Consider the following 18,411-nt stretch of genomic DNA (forward strand, 5'->3'; position numbering starts at 1 on the left):
TCCTTTTTCCTTACTCTCCAGCCCCTGCCCGGGTGATCGGGCGTAAAAGCCACTGGCTTGGTTCCTGGCCCTAAAATGGCCTGTCATCTGGCAGACGGAGGGATAACCAGGATTCGAATTCGATCTCCCGATCAGTATCAGCCAATCAAACCACCAAGCCATCCTCTCAAAGCGTTGGTACTTTTGGATGTCTTTCAGAAGCAGCAGAAGCCTGTCAGTTCCGAATTCAAATCCTGGTTAAGCTATATCTTTTTCAAGACGAACTTCATCCGTCGGTGAATTTAACTTTGCATCGGTGCGCGTGACTGCGTGCAAAGTCACTTCTTCCGTACAGGGGTTTGGAATTATTCGTTGCAGAATTGCGACAGAGTAAGGTTTATTTTGTCGGCAGTGGCTTGGTGAGCCCTGTTTCCGTCACAAGTGCTCTAGTGTAGAGTCGTGACGTCAACACCTTGATCGGTACTATTACTCATCCTGAAGTCCGCTGTCGAGAAGATGGCTTAAGCCAAATATTTTTTCATGGTGAAGTTCATCCTTGGTGGGTGTGTTCAGTTTTATACATCACCATATTAACGCTACAAAAGCCATCAAGAATTGTTCTTAAAATATCACTTATCTACCATTTTTCACCTTAAGGAACGTTTCGAACACACGGAATACGTGATAATAAACTTCAATAAACTTGCACTAACGCGAAATCTAAACAAAAAGACATGGAGGACTGCAAATTTAGTCTTGTTTACTTGTATTTTCCATTACGCTCCGCTTCACATGGTTTTCATTTCGTTCAGCAATATCTGGTTCGCTTCTCTAAAGCTTTCCTCCTTAAAAGAAGTATTTAGTGCTACCGCCTGCACTTCAAAATTTTACAGCTAAATATCTATACGGTCAAATGAGAATAAAATTGGCATATTTAAACAATGTTAGGTCCACTCATCTGAAGTAATATGACTGTATCAACGAATCATTTTTTCATTAATTAGGGAGGTAGATAAATAAACTCGATTTCTTCGACTACTAGCAACTGCTCAAACATTCATTGAAATAAATTTGATTTCCATAGCCCTTTTCACACAATATATTCACCCTTCGAAAAAAAATGTTTGAATAACGATGTAATCGATAAAAATTTATTCGCAAGAGACAGAATTGACAAATAAGGTGTTTCCTCCTGATAACATAGATTCCTACAAGTTGTGAACGCCGGAGTAGGACAATTTGACAAATGTGAAACATGTAGATTGACTAAAATATACCTACGTAGCTCGGTGATCCTGGGTTTGAAGTAATAACGTGAAGTATAGATATATTTCTTCATTAAATAGGTATTTCAAAAAACATTCGCCTTTGAATCCCAACATATTATTAAAATGGAAATGCATGACAAGATACCAGGGGCTGGTGAGCAAAAATATTCCATTCAGAAAATTCCTACTGTTAGATATTTTAAAATAAGAGCACAATGGTATGCACTAACGGTAAGCCATGAAAGCTAGAAACTGTCTGATATGAATTCTATATTCATGATGAAGTTAATGCATCAGATATTTGGACATTTTAAAATTAACTTATCTGACTCGAAATCATCAATTTTCCCCTTAACTTTCTGAATATACACATTTTATATAATACTAAGTTAAGTAACAGGTTTTGGTCGGGAGGTAAATGAAAGTAAAATATTTTTTAAGCAAACAATTCCAATTAGCTGAATTTTTCCCGTGTTATTCAGTGCAAACAAACGCGTAGGAGAAGTCTTAATTGGCGTATCCTTTATACGTCGGTATACATTTTTCAAAGGGGATGAAGTCTCCATTTACAACGTCCAGTCAAGTTGCTAATGTAAGGACCGAGAGCTTTTAAAAGGATAAAAGGAATAAAAAAATACTATTTCCCCAAATAGACTGCCTTCTTCATTATTCATTACACGTGGGTCAACCCAAAAGGGCATGGTAAGATACCTCAAGGAAATAGAGGCAAAAAAAGAAACAGTTTTTCCTGTAGTTCTTTTGCTTGATAGCTCCCAGCTGTTTACGGTTGCACAGTTTTAAAGAATGAAATCAACTCCTACACTCTTGTTCACTAGGATATGCAAGTGGAGCATTTAAATAGCATTCATTGTTCCTATTCACTGGTGACTGAACATATGGAGCGAAATACAAGTTGAATCATGTTAAATTACCACTTGTTGATCGTTTAGAAAACTACATTATTTTTCTAATTACACAGCACACGACTCATCGGGAGAAGAGCTCTTTCGAACTCATGAGGCCATTAACGATCCTGCATAATTCATATTAGTTGACGCTTACACGCTACATTTCGAACCATCAAGAATTAAATACTCCAGTAAATTAAATGCAAACTTGGAGGTTGCACGTGGTGGAAGGGCTCCATATTATGCATAAAACACACTTTGTTACTTCCACGATATATTTTTTTTTTAATTTCGACCGATTTTGGCTGTTACGCTATTAAAAAGTACATAAAACATTTTCTGTACTTGGTAATGGTGTAACAGCCGAAACCGGTAAAAAAAAGATTAAAATAAATATACTGTGGAAGTAACAGTGTCTTTTATTTATAATAATAGCACTAAATATTGACGTTATATAAAGATACTTAAGTGCGCACTATACAAGGAATTGCTTTCATTATGTGGTACGGACATTTTTCAATCAACAAATTCTTTATTACCAGCATGGTAATGTAGGAGCGTGGTCGAGACATTGAAACCGATGATACTTCAATAACATTTCTTCGGTCAAACTGTGCTCAGAGGAAATACTTCAGATTGCGACAAAACATACTGTAGCAAACAAATGTGGTTTCTGTCTTAAACATCACCATCATTTGCGACAAACACAATTACAAACAAACATTGTACAAGTACTGGTATCAGCACAAAAAAAAACGTTGGAATCATTTTTAAATCGGTAAACCGAATGAATTGCAAGAATTTTGGAACAGCAGTGGAATGAAATTAGTATTTAATTTCTTACCTTAGAAAACAAATGATAGACCAGAAAAATTACTGATCGCGGGAAACTGTGGTAACTACACCATCAACTTCGTTGAACGGAAGATAAGAAGATTTTAATGGAACAAATATGAGCGGAGTCAGAGGGGTATAACTGTGAATTCGATCGGATATGTAAAGAGCCCATTAACTACACATATGTTAAAAAGGAAAATATTTGCTGAACCCAATCCTTCTCCTAATCCAGAAATGGAGTTCCTAGACATCATAGAATGTTTGACATTAAATTTATAACAAAAAAATTAGATGTAAGGAATGTTAGCGTACTTTCTTACTTTTGAGAGATCACTTACAAAAACGAATGAGTACTATGGAGAAAATTTGAAAGGGGGTTTTAGTAATTCTAAATTACCGCTATTTTTTCCATGAGAGATTTTTCTCCAACTTTAAAATTGTAAGAACATGAAACGATATTCCAAAAGTGGTGAAGGAAAATATAGTTACGATACGCTTACGTTAAAAAATATATTTTAATCACGAAATCTCAGTTATTTTATTCATCATCATTCAGTCTGATTCGTCGCGAAACAAATTTAATGCCTTTTAGTCATACAGTATCTCCATAGCCTAAAAGAAACCGCCCAAATTAGGACAGTGGAATCGTTCCATCAGATTTGAATTCTCACTTCATTAAAAGAATTAGGTTTACGAAATGGAAAGATAGATTACAACCGAAAAACTATTATTTATAGCTCCGCTATTCTATCATAATGGGGTTAACTCATTGTCAAACCCAATTTCGCAATTCATGAAGATAATTTCATTAGAGGGCTGGGAAAGATAAGTCATAACGGGAAAAAAAAGTCTTCCTCATCCATCAGCCATTTTATCATACAGTTCTTGGGGAATGATATCCTTGGGCCCGGGGAGGAAGTCTCTTATCTTGGTCACACAGTTGTATCTGGTGACCACGTCATGCTTTTTTAATATTCTGGCGATCCTCTCTGACGTTCCAGCAATGAAAGGGATAGTGTGAGGATAGCTTCCTTGACGACCAAGAACTGTATGAGGGGGTATACAAGGTGCCCTGCTCTTGCGGAAAATCCTACATAGGGGAAACTTGCCGCTCCATGCATGTGAGGATTAAAGAACATCAAAGGGCGACCAATAACAAGCAGTTTCAGCTCTCTGCCATCGCCGAACATGTATGGTCGGAACCTGGCCACGACACAAAATTTGAGGAGAAGAAACTTTTAGTTAAGGAGTGCCGCTACTTCCCTAGACAAATCAGGGAAGCGATAGAAATTCAAAAAACACCTTTGAATTTCAATAGAGAAGACGGATACTTCCTTCACAGCGCATGGAAAACAGTCATCAAAGAGACAGCCAATCAGAGAGAAGCACCCAGTCAGACAGCCAATCACAGTGCAGCTCCCATCCAGCCTACAGTATATAAGCGAGGCAGAAACCAACAGCCGACACATTCGACCTGAAGACGCTGGCAGGACAGCCAGCGAAACTGTTGTCAATCAACCAACAACCTGACGCGGAAGAAAACCCTGGAGAAATGCAGAGATCAGACCATCGCCGCGGAAACCTACGCTCTAACATACCAACACATTATTCATACATCTGTTTTCTTCGCAAAGAATCAAATACGAAGACAAAATACGGCGACAAAGGGAATCGAGGCGGGATGGGAGTGGTCCGAGTAAACTCAAGCAAGCAATCCCATCCAGAATGATTAGTGATTAATCTATAAATAGGCGAGTCGCCATCAGAGGCGTCACCTCCGTTCTCCCTTCAAGGCGATTTCAATTCTCCGAGGAATGACATCGGATACGTTCTGAGAAAAGATTTATCGGTCTGCCTCCGAAATAGAAAAAGGCCAAATGCCATACATCCCTCTGCATTTTTCAGTTTAAAACCTTCCCCATGTATGCCCTTATCCATCTATCACTAAAAGAATTAAAGGACAGTTTGCTTTAAATAATAGGGTAGTTTCCTCCATCAAAGAAAACGAAAGGTATTGATTGCGATTCGTTACCCACCATGTCCATTAATGTATTCATAAAATCCACATTATTTGGTTTTAGAAATCCCAGTTTAGACGAATGATATCGGTCAATTTCATTCTCATTCAAAAAAGGCCAGATTGGCGCCCATGCGATGCCTTTCCACGTGACGTCACAGGGACTTAGTTTCTATACGAGTAGATAGGAGTTTTACATGGTCTGAGATAACCAATGCATGCATGAGGCACAGAGTTCAGGGAAACATCTCTTAATATTCACTCATTAAAAATACCCAAGTTCGGAAAGTTTCCTTCCTTTGATAGGGGAATAATGATCCTTATTTAAGCCAAGCGTTACCTGCTAGCAGGGTACTCAGCTACCTGCTAGAAGTCTGCATCGGAGCGAAGCACACACCCTCGCTCCAAGGTCACCTCACACGGCGGCAGAGGGAACCAGAATGACGTCACACGGGCTTTATCCCAGCATTCATACTAAGCCGTCACGTGTTCGCGCGCTTGAATATTTTTTCGGTTTATTTCATCGCGAAAAATAGATATTGCAATTTAAAAATCTAAATGCGTGAAATAAGTACTCCAGGAGTAATAGTCTTTTGATTAAGGCAATGAAAAAATAATAGAAACCACCCTATTACCAGATTGTTAATTACAAAAATCTGCGAGGAAGATTAACAAATCATAAACTGGGACTTAAAAAATGATGCTACCTAATTTTATGAAACTAAATTTAAGTTTTATGAGTCAATTCGGGGAGTATGAAAAAGATGCAGTAATCCGGTAATTTCGTAGTTAGTAAAGTTTAATGAAAAGAAAAAAGTTTTATTTTCAAATTACTTAAGACAACTGTTCTAGTTTCAAGTTAACAACTGTTCAATCTGTTCACGCAATCTGAAAGAGGAGTGGTAAACAAAACCTCATGCCACTAAAAAGGGTAGAACTCGAAGGCGTAATATTTTGCGTCATATCCTGTGCGCCGTGCGAAATTTTTATTCTTTCTTCTGCTCTGTTGATAATTTTGCGTCCTAATATTTTTGATGTTGTTAGAAAATGGACCACAATTGTAAAGCATATAGTTTTGCAAGCTTTCAAGAATGAAGAAGGATACCCACAAATAGATAAGGACCTGGGATTGCTAATAGTTATCGTTTTTACAAGTACAAAATGAAAATATTTCACAACTTTGGAGTAAACTAGACGGGCGTCTAATTTTCAACAGTATAATGGGGAGGAATTAATTCAAAATAACACTGCGGGTTATTCGATTTGATGAAGCGACAGAAATGAGGAAAAACAGAGGCAAAGATAAGTTTCAGACTATTAGAGAGATATTTGATGTGCGGAACTCCTATCTACTCGTATAGATACTAGGTCCCAGTGACGTCACGTAGATTGGAATCGCCTCAATCGCGGTTAATCGCCAATCTGGCCTTTTTCAAATGAGGTTAAAATTTACCGTTGCCATTCGTCTAAACTGGGATTTCTAAAACCAAATAATTTGTATATTATGAATACACTAATGGTGGATACCGATTCGCAATCAATGCCTTTCGTTTTCTTTGATAAAGGAAACTACCCTCTTCCCCTCATAGTTTGCTGAATTGGTGCAGTTAATGAAAGCATATAATCAAACACACTAGGCGTGACTACGCGAAATAATCTTGTTTCATGGCGAGTTTCGGTTCATTTTCAACAAACGTTTTTTCTACCGTACAACCAGTATCACCGCATAGCGCCACCATTAGGCTCCTAATTGATAATCACTAGATGCTCATGAGCTAGACTGAGAGACCGAATCACAACACATAAATAAAGAAGAAATAACGTTCCATAATTTTCAATCCAACCACGGATCCGCCTTCATGTTGAACTACGGTAGAAAAATTATATTTTGTACCATGTAATAATATAATTTTCATAATTAATAGTCACGGGCGTAACTTGTTGGAAATCCATAATCGCAGGAATAGAAGGATCAACAACTTTGCTGTTTCCATTAGGTGGAACATATCAAGGTGGATGATTTTACAGAGTTGATAATGTTACTCTGTGACCAAAGCATGGTCGGTCTCAATAAATTACTATGAGGAAATTGCAAAGTTGCTGATCTTTCTATTCCTGCAATATAATTTTTACTATTTTTACTGCTTGAGGAGATATCAATATACAGTTGCCGATGTTGGAAAGCCAATTAAATGTTTAAAAAAGTAAAATATGCCATAAATATATCTGGCGTGAAGTGGTGAGGTAAAAATAAAATTAACGATCAATCAGAGAACCTTCTTCGCTTGGCTTGACTTATTTTAAGGGTTTCATGAGAGAAAAAAGCGACTCACCTATTCCTTCACCAGATCGATGCAATCATTGGGCCGACCTGAAATAAAATTACATTTACAATTAGAAAATAAAATATAATAGCCCTCTTCTTGTAAACGTAAAATTATTGTTTTACGGAAGAGCCAATAACTAGAAATGAGGTATTTAGTTAAAAGATTGAAGTGTGTATGATAATTTTAATCCCATCACTCAGTGCTTTACGCCTATAACTTCATCATTTATCAAACTTCCCACTTCGTAAGAAAACAAAAAATAGCCTCTTTCAACCATGTACTCGGCCTACTGGTTGTCTGATCGCGTAGGTTACAGATGAAAACCCAGATTAAAGCTTCACTGGTTTTATTGCTTCATTTATACACATATCCCCCAAAACATCATAATAAGTCCTTCACATCGGGATAGTTGGCAACTTATAACAATGGACGATCACATACTCGTATGACGTGGAAAACTGGCAATTTACGCAGCCAAGATTCGGACCTTTGTCCTTAGATTTGACACGTGAGAATTTTACTCCAATGCCCCCGAGGTCGACAAAAAAAATTGTTCAGATTGCAGGTCGTTCTTGGTTACTGAGAGTTGTGCAGCGTAACTTTCTTAAGCTTCAGGTTCCTTCAATTTATTACGTGTCGTAATGGACTTTCTGTACAAGTTGTATAGTTTTCTCTGTTTCCTAAGTTCCCTTCTCACGTCGTTGTTGTACCAGCGAGGTTCCTTATTATCACATTTCAATTTTTGCGGAATATGTTCGTTGATTCCTTGGCGCAGAATTTCTAAGAAGTGTTTCCATGTTACGTCTGTGCTTTGGTCCTTCGATGTAACTACAAATTTTTTGCAGGAGTCATTAAGAATCTCGCCAAATTTTGTTAAGTTGCATTTATCAAATAAATAAATATTGCGTCCAGGTTATACGGCTGACGCTACACCAATTTTTAACGTTGCAAATATCACTCTGTGATCGCTTATACCGTCAATAATATCGAGTTGTTTTATCAACTTAGGATGGCTTACTGCTATAAGGTCTAATATCTTATTTCGTCTCGTAGGCTTGTCAACTACTTGGGCGGGAGATTGATTTGCAAGTATGTTGAGTAATACCTCGCTGATTTCACTATTCCTTGAATTCGGTTTTACAGTGTAAGTATCCCAGTTTATGGATGGAAGATTAAAATCTCCCCCGATTACTATTACACTTTTACTATCTCCCTGAGTAAATGCGGATATTTGATTTTCTAGAAGGTACATAATATCGACTTCGGAGTTCGGCGGTCTATAAAAAGAGCAAATATGAAAACTCCTTTTGTTTCGTTGTTTAATTGTACACCATACGCTTTCTATTTCGTTGTCAATTATTTCGTGGGTGGCGCTGTGTAAATGTAATTTAACTGCTATAAAAACTCCGCTACCTGTTCTATTGCGTAGATCGCATCTGTAAATTTTATACTCTGGAGGAAAAACTTCGCTTTCGCTAATATCTTCCGTAAGCCAACTGTCTGTCCCCATGACCACGTCAGCGTCCTGAAAAATATGCTCGATTTCGGACCTATGTTTTTAGAACCGAAATGAACGTCATATGCGAGGAAACGGGAGAAGTCTATATTAAGCAGGCGAATAGGAGAGAAAAAGAATTTTAGGTGCAGGACATAAAAGCCAAGCTAAAAAATACGACATCAAAAAGAAGACATAAGCGATGTTCCAGGTATGTGTGGGTCTAATAATCTACCAGGAGCTTCACCCTGCAACAAATGCAATTCATCTAATGCAACAAAAATCCCGTGGATTTTAACTCAACAAATTATTATTTCAATAGGATAGAATATCTCCTAAGATTAAAATTCACAAGCATTCCCTGCTGGTTATTGTATTAATATTTTAACGGTGAAAACCTTGTAGGACTGGACGGAAACGAAAAATTATTCCGGGGAAAATAGGGAGAAAATCATTATGTTTTCTGCATTTCCCACAAGAAATGTACCACACGTAGGTCCCCTTTGCAACGCTTAGAATGAGGCAAATAAGATGAGCAGCCATAAATATATCACTTCTTGTCTTCGATAAAAATCTATGATACACCTACGAAGAGTAAAAAAATCACCCATAACCGCTACGAACGACCAAATGTGCGTGAAAACGAAACGTAATTACCCACAATTAATTCCATCGCCACTTAATTACGCCATTTGTACCTCAAGCTTCACCCGAGAACAAAGGCAACGACTTCATTAGATCATATCGCGGAGTTCTTGGAGGTCTAAGACAGATTGAAAGCGTAAGAGGATTGGCTCAATGGGAGGCTATTTCTCGGACAAGGCGACCTTACCTGTGCCGTTCAATAAGCCACGAATATACGTCTACATGTTCCAGCAAAAGAAAGAGAGTTAAATCGTTTCATCACGATAAATCGCTCAAGCACACACATAACGCAATTGCTTTCTCTACCGTCCTTACAGCGGATGCTTAAAATGCCCTATAAATTCTCATCGCAGGCATTGACCTATACAAACGGAAGATAAGAAAATAATCTGCGATGTAAATTTAGATTTTTCTGGAAGAAAGGGGAATGGGGTTTATTTCGCTGGCAGTGAGGTAAATGTGGAAGCCGTGATATTGAACAGGAATAAAAGGCAGAGTGTGGGTGGGAAGCAGCATATGGTGGGGTAAGTCGTAAGCGAAGGTATAATTAAAAAGACGACTGAATTGGATCGGATGTTTCTGATGAAATACATGCGCAGACGCCAAAAATTACCCGATTGAGAACTATTGAGTTTGGGCGGCTTGATGTTCTTCCTTCGCTCAGCTCTGCAGAACTTCCGAGGAATTTTCCCTTGAAATGAGGGAGGAGTAGCAAGCCGTGACACATTGCACATGCAGCAAATGGTTAGGGGCCTTGAAGGGGTGCTGGACGACGCGGAAATGGTAGTCAAAATTCACTCCACAGTCAACTGCCCAAATGGTTATGCAATATGGTGGTTCAATTTCAACAAATAAATAAGCGCGTAAGAATTCAATAGCCATGCAATGTCCTATGGACCTATTGATAGATAATGCGAAGTTTTAAGATCAGAAAAATATTTACAGCGTGTTTGTGAGCAGCATCAAGTCATCCGTCACTGGGACTTGATCCGTGGAACCCCTGATTCGAAGCATGAAGCCTTTACCCACTACACCACCCGAACGATTGGGTTTTAGGGCAGTCTCAATGCCCAATATGTCGGCAGTGTCCACTATGTCCCGACGAGAGTGGATTCCATTGTAGGTGAGTCGAGGGCGAAGCATACTTCGGAGAATATGGCGAAGAATTCGTAGCTGGATCTTTTGCGCCTTGTGATAATGCGACGGGTATGATTATTTCCCCAGTATAAGGGATATATTGCTTTTAAAACTCCCGGTTGTATGAGAGCATTACGAGGGCAAAATTTTGGTAGACAAGTAGTTCCTGAACTGGCCGCTCTCAGACGCCAACGAGCTTTGCGTTAATTTTTTCCGCCACTGTACTAGAATATTTATGATTCACACGAATGATGCTTGGTACTGCATTTACATTGGTGAGTCTTCTACAGCAAGCGTTAGACAGGGTAGGCTATGCCAACTGAACTGTTCCTGATTGACTTTCATGAGTCATGATAAGTTTTGACCTTGCTTAATCATTTATAATACGAAGTAAACAATTGTTTTTGTACAAATATAGGGCATACAATAGAGCGAAAAGAAAATCGGTAATTAAGTGCAAGCCTTCTTGCTGCTTGAATTTCCGTGACGGAGGTCCGCAATACCCTCACATTTCAAAGCACTGATTGCTTTTCATATTTTAGCAGATGAGATAAATTGGCGGTATGATAACTTTTTTGCGAATTTAATCTAAGTATTCTACCAGTTAAGGTGGAGTGTTTTGCAGAAACCTGTCTTCCCCCTGTCTTCCCTCCCAACTATGACTTTCTTCTTCCATTCGGGGTAAGACCCATTCATTTTTTCCATTTTCCAAGTTCCCATTCTGTCTCTCGCTTACCCCACAATCTCACCCCGAACACGGTTTTTAACTTCCCCTCTCCGTTCAGTATTCCCCTGCCATGAAACTTACGTTACAGCTATCATCATTTTACATTAAATTCGAGTGAACCTATCCGTTAATATTTCTTGTACAAATTCATTACTCATCTCTAAAGTATTATGTAATTACTGCGTACTGGACATTCAAACAATTCGAGAAGAGAGCTTGGTGATCCTAACCATCGTTCTGGCCATCTCTCAACAAGTGAGATGAATAACTTTCAACAAAAATACTTAGTATAGGAGTGGGTGAGAAGCCAAGGGGAACAAATGATTTCTTTTTTAAACAGAGTTATGTGCAGATATCACGCAAAGAAAACAAACGAGTTGAACTATATATTTAGTAGTGTATTTGATTTTCTACTCGATGCCAGCCCAGAATATACACTCACTCGAATCCCTTGGCATCCAAGTTTTAGTGCATTTCTTTTAAAAATTAACTTTACCAAACTTCGACAAGAAATAAATCACTTGTACCCCTTGGCTTCTCACCCCGTCATATAAAAATACTGTCAGCACATGGTTTCAGGGAAAATTATAACGGTTAATTTAAATCCATATGCATGGATTATTGAGAGTACGTACTTAAACAAGGCGGACTGTACAAATCCCGCTCCAGATGTACTTATTTTACCAAATCCGGTCCAATATTTGAGTAAATAATACGACCAATATAAAAAATAATAAAAAATAACCAATTGAAATTCTTTTGGCATCCGACCCCCAAGGTAATACCTTAGTAACAGTTTGTTACAAAAAATGTTGGTGATATACTATTTTTCAATCTCCTCTCTTTGTCTTTCACCAGTTTCATTTAAAAACAGCTCTCGAGAATGATGCGTAAGCATTGAAACCGGTCGTGTAAGATTAAAAAAGTGAGGAAAGTTACCACAGCCGCCTCAATTATTATTAGCCATGGAATTCTACACATTCAACTTGTCGACAGTCTGTCTGATTCGTTTAAAAACGTTGATCCAGAGAACGAGGTTATCTCTTACAAAATTACAAATATCTACACTCAGTAAGAACTTTTAAAGCGCTTCAAGAAACTAAATACAGACGAATAAATGGAATAACATGATTACTTAAACGACAAAATGAAAATAAATGTGACTTACCAGAGTAACGGAGTTGACAGACTATACAAAATGTCCCGAACCACTTGGAGATGATGTATGTCGAAATGTAGGACTGCTTCAGGCCGGAGGGAGGGCTGGAAATTCAAAGACGAGACGAGATATATAAGGTTGTGACAGCACTTGGTGAATCAACTGCTTCATCATTTCAATCACTTGCACAGATCTCTGCAATTGGTGTTCATTTCGTCCATTGTCACTTTAAGGGATAAATTCCTAACTTTGCCTGCTAAGTCACTAATCGCAGCACAGGAGTATATGTCGTTAAACAAAAGCTTAAATCACGACGATTTTAGGCCAAAATCGCAGTTTTCTGTAGCTCTACTTAACTTTTTCACCGGCTCGTAAAAAATAAAATAAAGGTTCGCAGTCGCAGCTGGAGTGTCGTGGCTTCAAAAGACCCTGGCTGCAGTCCCCAGCGCCCTCCACTACAAGGCCCGCGACTTGCCGCAGTAGGTTAAAACACACGCCGGTAACATTAGCGAGGAAGAATGTTGAATGGCATTCCTTGCCTTACTAGGATGTCTTTGAAAACCACAATACTACCGAATTCCGTCTCACACGATTGTCTGCGAGACATAGAGAAGTTGGCACAACACCCAAAGACACAAATATTAATATGAGTCATTCACCACGGGAAATATTCTAACGCACATACTTCGAGATGACAGCTGTCATAAACTCTCCCCACTAAGTCGATATCAGTCCTATTTTTCCAGATCCACTCTTCATTCCAGTTTAGGGGAAAATGGGAAGCTTAGGTGCAAAGTGACGTAGTATGGAAGGAGACACTTTGACGAGACAGTAACACAGAGTAGTGGTTGTCTCGCAATATTTAGTGTACGAGGCGATAGATAAGAGTGACGGTCAGAAGAAAGGAGCTGGCAGTGCTGCATAGAGATGCCACGGTCACTGTTGGCCGACAACAATACGCGAAGCGGCGAAAACTCACAGTGCGGTAATCTTAAAAAAAACCACGTTCCGGAGAAGTCAGACGGCGGGGAAAACACTCTACGTAGCAGAGTCACTGACTCGAGAGGATAAGTCAAAAATAATGCGGCAGCGGCAGAGGAATCGGTTATCATGCGGGCGCGTCCAACGGCCGGCCGGCGAGTGGCTTCAGGTATTATGGCGGCGGAGGGTCGCTCGTCATCGCGAATGCATCTCCCTCGGCGGGGAATCGGGAGACACGTGTGAGTCCAACGTCAGAGGGTTGGGGAAGGGGGGGGGAGCGAGTGGTAACGCACGGCCGGAGCCGGTCGAGTGAACTGCCGAACGGCGAGAGAAATAGTGGTGATGATGGGAGAGAAAGGAGGTGAGGGGTTGCGATGTGAGGAGCGGGGGAGGAGGGGAAGAGAGGGGTGAAGGGCGGATAAGTGGGGAATGAGACGCAAACGCTTAAAAAATGCACCCCTAAGTAACTCGGCATATTCCCAGGCAGGAGACACGCGTTCACAGGAGAAGTCAAACCCACTTCACCCGTTATTTTTTGCAAAGAGTTCGCAAATTACACGTTTAAAACCTAATGCTTTCGTCTTTAAATTTTCCGGATACCTCGCTAATGTTGACCCAGGTCAGTTTAAATTTTACTCTTCATTTTCTCGTGCGTTAAGCAGGCATAAAAAACTGCATTCATAGACATAAAAATTTCAGTGTTGAAATAACCTAAGAAATTTCTACAAGGAATGAGTGAAAGACATGTGTTTATGTAGGACCTGAGTCAGAAAAACTGTTCGGGATTCTCTTTAAGGCATTTCGGGAGAGGTGGATACATTTTTTTTGAGAGATCAGATTCTATCAGTATCTTCTGATTTTGGGGAAGAAGGTTTCAGCCCCACACCCATTTGGTCTTCGGTCTCCAGGTCCGACAGAAGCGATAAATTGAGAGAGATCCTTTGCCGAACGGATGGAAATGGGAACGGATAGAAAATTCAATATGAGCAGCGGAGCTTCGATTAATTCAGTTTCGTGCTGAGAGTAAAGTTTCGTCCCGGGTCGAAACTAAACCCCTTGGTGATTTTAATTCCGTGCGTGAACGAGACTAAACTTAGGTCTCGTATATTCGTTCGAAACGAGACATTTCCGTTTCGTTTCACTTACTATCCTTGTTCAAAATATTTATTAACTGTCCAATATTTTTATAGTATTTTTTAGAGGAAGCAAAACTAGTATTAACCTGGGTCTTAAAGTTTAAAGTATACCGGGACTAGCCACGGTGATAACTTATACGGGAGTCACCCGCAATGCACAATCGTGCGAAAGATCCACAGAGAAAAAATCATCCCGGTCAAGGCGAATGATTTTTTCTCTGTGGATCTTTCGCACTGGGTCTTAAAGTTTGGGTAGAAAGAGAACAGAGGTCAAATGATAAAAGTGTAGGATGACGCATCCGCGGATGTTCACGATATTTCAAAATGTGTGCGAGCCATCTAACGGATGGGAAAAGAACGGAAAGGGATGAAAACGTAGGAGTAGTTCTGCTCATACATTTTCATCCTATGAAGTAGAAATGCTCTTACTTTGATAGTTCATTATGACCGAGTTAAATTCCTATGCCGGAATTATTGAGGAAGTTAGAATGTTACGAGGAAAATTTTCTCAGAATTATTCCCATCCTACACTGATTGCATAACATTCTAACTCATGTGGCTTATGATGCCTTGATTAATAATGTAACCCATTTTTATCCATTCACCATTTGTAAGCGCGCTGGTCACCACAGAAAAGACGGCTCTTAACCTCAAATCAACCTTGATTTTCACTAGCTTTGAATGAATTGAATATCATCACACACAACCGAGCGGCTAGGAACAAATATTTACGGACGCAAGAGTCAAATTCATCTTTTATAAATCAATTTTTAGAAATAAAAATACTATGAGTAACTTCAACATAATATTTGAAAAATCTTCTAGGGATACCGCGCGAGCAAGATTATATGAGAGCGCCGAAGTTTCCGGATTGCAGTAGCTGCGAGAATGGGTAGCGAGTCGGTACCCGAAACGTCAGCGCTCTCATATAATCTTACCCGCGCGGTGTCCCGAGAAGATTTTTCAAAAGTTATTCGCCGGGAAAGAGTTAAATCATACATTCAACGTAATAGTTTCCAAAGCGATAACGGATCTTTGCAGGCGAGAGAATTCATGTCAAAGAATTGGGCAGGAGACGGTTATTTCGAAGTATAAATTGAGGGGAATAAAACACTCGTCAACCTCAGTAGAGGGACTCGAAAGTGAGACAATGATTAAAATATTGAGGGGGGAAGATGACGCGTTTGGTTTTGACGAGGAAAGAGTGATTGGAGGTGGGCCAGGGCGGGAGCCTGGGGTCAAATATTTTTCGGGCCATCCATTTGGGGTGAAAGGGGTTGAGGGGGGGTGGAAATGAGGGCCGTAATTGGGGGGGTAGGATGTATGGGTGTGGGGGAGGGTGGACGAAACTGCCCGTTTGTGTGGTCTGAGGAGAACGCGGATGTTTGCAGGGAGAGGCCGTTTGAAGTTTGACGCATTCACCCCAAGAAAAGTGAGCAAGGGGTCACCTGGTTCCTACGTCACAGTTTCTCCAATGATTGCATACCACAAGTTCCACCTTTGAAGAGTTTCGATGATACAGTGACAGACAGCTAATAGTAAAACATCAACCAATTAAATCATTAGCAACTGTTAACCCTCCATCTGGTGCGCTGGCGTATAAAGTACTCCAATCTTCGAAATCAAAGGATTTCAACACTTTTTTTTCATTCAGGATTCAAAGGATATCATTCTGGTTTAGAACGGCCACGTGTATTCTTATAATGTACTCTGACTGTTCATAGTACGATTCTAGCGATTAAGGTCTTCCTCATAGAATTATCCTTTAAAATCGCTGGCACAGAAATGGTTTCCTTGATTCGCTGACGGTAGGACCCGCCCGCTTTTGCAGTGCGGGATTCCTCGTCCCATCCCTTCCTTCCCTATCCCGAATATTTTTACACGACCGGGCGCGTGGCGTACTTATTACATTCCGGTCGGCTATAAAAAAAATTGGTTACCAGTAAAAGCGCAGGGAAATGATTATCTTACACTCTTAAAATTTCATTTTCAACTGAGCCGGTTGTAAAACGTAACCGTGGTGGTTGATAATAAATTTTCCTTGGGAAAAGTTGTTTGAGAAATAATTTCACGAAGTCTATCGATGAAGAAAGAAAAAAACGTTTACATTGCGCGTGACATAGTTTATTTTACCTGTTTTGACAAGTTATGACCCAAAATTTCACCAAATATTAAGCATTATGTGGTTGTCAATGTTTTGGTCAAAGTAGGCGTGGCTTATCCTACCCAAGCACCCCCATTTCGGCCATACTTCGCTCCACGCTCGAAACCAGTGGTCCCCCCTCCAGATATTTTAAACACCCTTGCTTAATGACCATATAGAGACTGTACTGCAATCAAAATACTTTTCCCTCTGAGAGAGCTTTTAATACAATCAAAATGAGATTTCCATTCGAAGTACAAAACATGAATTTACGAAAAGGTGTCTGCTGCGTGGTAACGATAAATTATACTCAATTCTTCCGGGTATTCACCGACTTCTCACGAGTCGATTACATACTTACTTAATTAGAGATATAGCCCATTCACTCGCTCACGGTGAAATTTTATCGAATGAAGGAACCACTCACAAGACAAAAAACAAAAAACGCTGGGCTTGCATACAAAATACCAAGAAGTAGAACAGATACGGTTGCTCCTTCGTCGGGAGTCGGTGACGACATCAACTTACCTGCGAAAGGGTTAGAAAAATCCATAATTCCCCGTGAATGTTTCGAGAAGTAAGCGATGAATCGAAAATTGTAAAAATGCGGGACTTTCAAAACCTGCGACCATCGGCAAAAACAAGAACTCGGTGAACAAGCCCAATCACTATTCACGGATAAAGTTTTTTATTCTTACAAAGTACCTAAAGTATTTCTCTTCATCAAATACACTGGAAATTTTTAGATAAGTATAGCATTATTTTTAATGAGAGACGCTCGATTCTTCGCCAGCTGAAGATTCAAACACTACTAAGCAATTGGGGAATGAAACACTCAAATGGCCGTAACAGGGGTAATACCGGTTTCGGAATTCAATATTTCCATCTCAACTCAACTGAGGTTTTAGGCTTCACTTCAACAAAGTTGAGTGATAAAAAAAACAATAGACACCGCTGAAATATATAGCTAGAGAGGGAGGGTGAATGGTTGTGGAGTTGATGGTGGAAGAGGAGAGGGGGGGAATTGTGGTTGGGCGTAAGGACGTAAGACGAGCCCCCTGTTACGGCCATTGGAGCATTTCTTTCCCCAGTTGACCTTGAGGCCGTAGAGCTCCCCTTTTTATCTACTACAAAGCTCCTGTTGAATCACTTAAATGGCTTCTGTCGACAAAACCAGATCGCCACCTGCAATGAATCTCAGTTTTCTAAAATGTGCATCCAAATGTTGTCCAACGCAAATGACAAGTATATGCAATGCCATATTTTGCCAAGTACACCGCGTTCGCGGCGTTGTAATTGACCTTAAAACGCAGTGGAAAAAAATTCCCCTCAAGAAGGGATCGAACCACAGACGTCTGTCTTTCCAGGCCACTGCATACACCAATCAGTGACGATGTGGTGGTTCCCAAAACGTGTTAGTATTAACTGATGACTTCAGCCTTAGCTGTGTGAAACCTTTCCATTAGTAATGGATAATGAAAGAAGAAACTTCGTGTCACACGTATAATGGGGAACATGCATGAAATTTGTTCATCATAGTAGTAAGTCTCACTGAATAGACAATTGTCTCACGAGCTCAAATGTATAAGCCAAGACTAACCTAGTACTCCACTAACGTCATTAAATGCTAATTGAAAGTGCTCGAACATCGC

General features: G+C 39.8%; 1 long non-coding RNA gene across 1 annotated transcript in view; it reads right to left on the reverse strand.

Annotated features, from left to right (window-relative positions):
- The window catches only part of LOC124161937, a 65,786-nt gene extending 52,111 nt beyond the window's left edge, over positions 1 to 13,675 (reverse strand). The window contains exons 1-2 of the long non-coding RNA XR_006865447.1: positions 12,509 to 13,675; positions 7,343 to 7,380 (exon numbers count right to left, since the gene is read on the reverse strand). This is a non-coding gene — a long non-coding RNA (uncharacterized LOC124161937). The remainder of the gene's footprint in view (positions 1 to 7,342; positions 7,381 to 12,508) is intronic.
- Between the last annotated feature and the right edge of the window lie 4,736 nt (positions 13,676 to 18,411).

Source organism: Ischnura elegans, chromosome 7, assembly GCF_921293095.1.
Source record: "Ischnura elegans chromosome 7, ioIscEleg1.1, whole genome shotgun sequence".
In the NCBI taxonomy this organism is placed as follows: domain Eukaryota; kingdom Metazoa; phylum Arthropoda; class Insecta; order Odonata; family Coenagrionidae; genus Ischnura; species Ischnura elegans.